This window comes from Nematostella vectensis, chromosome 8 (assembly GCF_932526225.1).
Source record: "Nematostella vectensis chromosome 8, jaNemVect1.1, whole genome shotgun sequence".
In the NCBI taxonomy this organism is placed as follows: domain Eukaryota; kingdom Metazoa; phylum Cnidaria; class Anthozoa; order Actiniaria; family Edwardsiidae; genus Nematostella; species Nematostella vectensis.
Window position 1 is genome coordinate 8,776,232 of NC_064041.1, and position 3,665 is coordinate 8,779,896.

Below are 3,665 nucleotides of genomic sequence, written 5' to 3' on the forward strand. Positions count from 1 at the left end.
TATATGTTAAAAAGCACCATATTAATAGGGAGCTTTAAAATATATTTTAAATACAAGATTGAATTTATTTGAAGTATTGATTGCCTAATGAGGGGTATACCGGAAATTTGGTCCGCTGAAATTGAAAAAACAAACCACCCCGCTCAAAATCCTGGCTACGTGCCTGGTTGGTCGGGTTTTCGGCGACACCCAGGGGATGATGAATGACTGTCACTACAGGGGGCAGGACAAACAATCAAAGACAGCACTTTTATCTGAATATATTTGAATTTCATCTATGTGCGAGACATTGTTATTCAAGCTTTATGAAGTTTTCTGAGATTGACAACATCGCTCCATGTCTGACGGTTTTTATCATCTCAATTAGTAAAAGCCACTTGCATTGCCTTATCTGCGGTATCTTTTTTTTTTCCACGATGGATCTCGCTAAACCAGTGACGAGAATTCGATTCTGGATGACCGTTTTGTAATTTTATTCGTAAACTAGAAATAATCTTCAAGATAGTGAAGTGCTCGGAGATTCGATTGTGAGATAACAGGCTCTTAGATAATTTCATTTCAAAGAAATAGGTAATGCCTTGTTAGTGTTTAATATACAACGCATTTCTTTCCTCTATTGGTTGTGTTTGCCTTGTTTTGGCTCCTCCAGCGAGCTGTCCCTATGCGTTTGTTACGACAAGTTAGTCGACCACCAGCGGTACGTTTTTTTCCCATCCCCGCTTCCCCATTATTCTATCATATAGCCTATCGTTGAAAAGTGTAAAATACATTCCTTGCTACAGTTATTGCAATCCATGCCTCCTCTTAAATTTGGAAATTCAGAGCCAGTTTTTCTAACATTAGAACTGAATCGATAGCCATTACTTCTGTAAGAGTATTGAAAGTTTGTTCTATAAATACATGACTTCATTGTTTTAGCCAGGCAATAAAATTGGCTAAAAAAATACCACTTCTATTTTCAAAAGCAACAAAATGATTTTTGTAGTTGTTTGCAAGATCATTCAATTTGAATGAATTGGGAGCACAGGGGCGTATCCAGGCAATAAAGAAGAACGCAATGCCGCCATGACAACCGCTGACACTTTCATTGTATTTTCTATTTCCAGGCCCCGACCGCGCTCAGGGGACCGACCGTGTTTGTCAGCACCCCAGAAAAACGATAAATTTCGACTTTGCAGCGAAAAATTGCAGGGAAATTCTGGCCTTTTGGGTTATTTTCTTCGAAAGATGTGTTTAGAAATTCTTCTTCTATCGTATATAGGATTTTTAAGGGAAAAGCTGTCCGTTTTCTGCCGAAAAAGTTGCCTCGAAGTTGTGATTGCCAGGGCGTGGAGCTTCCTACCCTGTTGTATTTTCTTACGAGTAGGGAGGAGGTAAACCGAGATGAGGAAACGGAACAGATCAATCTATGACAACAACTTCAAGAAATTCGCTATATTTATTACACATATATTCGGTAAACAAATTAAAGATAATCGATACACGAACATTTCGTCTGGTTTGCCCGAGGTCCGAACAACCAAAAGCGATTTTAGGATCATCGACTCTACTAAACTTGCGCGCATGCGCCGTAATGTAACACAGGGAACCCACACAAAAAAGACGATCGACTACAAAATTATACTTGCTCTCCCCTTGCTGCGCTCGCTCCGAGCAATAATGAAAAATAAAACTAGACGTTCTCGTGGAGAAGTGAAGTGATCGAGCTCATAGATTGGTTGGTCATTCAATTGCAAGGGTTAAATCAATATTCTTTTTGATTTGTTTGGGGCATTTCACACATTTTCCATAAGCCAGATTTATGCAAGACCCCATTTTCTTTGCAGCCACTGTCTTGGCTGATCACTAACCCTTTGTTTCATGGTTTCTCTGTTTGTTTTATAAGAGAAATAGAACAAAAACAAATTACTCAGTCTTATTTTATTAAACAAAAGAAATTATTTAATTGAAGGCATTGTATGTCTAGAAAAGGAAAGGTGAAGTCTGATAAGCTGTGGAGGGGATGTGCAGTCATAGATATTATGGAAAGTAAGTATATTAAAAAAGACTGCCTTTTGGTTGTTGAGTGGGAGCACAACCTAGCCCACCCCGAGCTGCATGCCTGTACATACCCAGTAAGCTATTTAGGTCTAAGTGGTGGCCATGATAATAGCTACTGAAAAGATTACTGCTCATGTATTAACATATAGTGAACTATACAGAATTTATGATCTCCTGCTTCTCCCTAACAATAGCTTCTGTATGTAAGTACACTGCAGTATTCACTGGAGCCCACTGATTCTCCTCTGTGTCTCCTCTGTGGCTGTGTTTGCCTTGGTTTAAAATAATATAGCAATCCATTTTGTTTTATTTCTTTGGCAATGATTTGCAATTATAGTAGTTCTGGACTGGATATTGCTGTGGAAAAATAGACTCAAAATATAAAATACTGCAAACCCAGTATCGAATAAAAAAAGCAATTTTATGTCTGATATTAGAAGGGCCGAGAAGCGGGGCAGAGAAATGAGATTATTCGGATTTATTTTACATTTCCCTTTATGCACAAGTCTCATCGAATAACACAGAGATCTACTAAATGCTTATTATTTACCCGTCATTTTAGGAATTTGGTTGGTTTGTATTCCCTCGCCCCATGACAGGTAATCCGGAATCTGGAATCCATGAAAAAATAAGACTTGGAATCCGGAATCCATGCTACTGGAATCCGGAATCCATAAACTAGAATCCGGAATCCAAAACTTAAGCTGGAATACGGATTACAAGAATCCTGGAAAACAAAAATGGAATCCAGAAGCCACGGGAAAAAACCCCACATGGAATCCGGAATCAACACACTAGGATCCGGAATCCAGAACCTTATTAGAGAACCTGTCATGGGGCGAATTCCCTTCATAAAGTTATTTCGCTCAGTTGCATTTATAAACAAAGCCTTACAGTACAATCGTCAGGTAATGGTATTTGGGCTGTTAAAATACCTTACGCTTTGCCCTTAGGTGAGGGGCTACTTTGATTATCCGAGTTCTTTTATTATCAAATGACAAACTTCGAAAGCCATGATAAGCAAACCCCGTAAAACATAGGATCATAAGTCGTCATACTTACTACCAAATTCTTTGATATCGCCATCGTAATTGCGGTATAAATCGAAGAAGGAGCTTTTAACATTATCGTAAACACAGGGTAAGTGCGAAAAATCATGGCCGCTTAGTATCGCGGACTGCCAAAGGTAGCCCAAATCCTGGTACAGACGCCATCCAAATCGAAGCTGGAAAACCCGAAAGGCAACGCATAGACTACTACTTGCGCATCGGGGGAGGGGACGGGAGATTTCGTTTCCAAGATGGCGACGGCTTGTTCCACAGGAAACCCAAATCGATGAACGAAATTAGTGTTGCTCGCTGCGCTCGCCCGAGCAACAATCCCAATAAAGGAAACTTTGACTGAGTCCTTTTTATAAAAGTTTTAATATGTGCTTGGGCATAGCACGTCTTCGCCATGATAGTCGTACGAGCATTCTCTCCATATAATATTGCCATGTTTTTGTTTGTCTCTGTTGTAAATCTTGAGGCGTTTTTTTTTTCTTTTTTTCTCCTACCTCTCGAATCCTCATCTTCACAGCAGTGACCGACACACAATAAGCAGACTTTTGATAATTGCCATGGTAA

General features: G+C 39.5%; 1 long non-coding RNA gene across 1 annotated transcript; it reads right to left on the minus strand.

Annotated features, from left to right (window-relative positions):
• Positions 1-1,905: 1,905 nt before the first annotated feature.
• Positions 1,906-3,243, minus strand: LOC125570170. Its single transcript, XR_007312544.1, has 2 exons — positions 3,103-3,243; positions 1,906-2,397 (listed from the first exon to the last, which is right to left on the minus strand). It is a non-coding gene; the product is annotated as an uncharacterized LOC125570170 (long non-coding RNA).
• Positions 3,244-3,665: the final 422 nt, after the last annotated feature.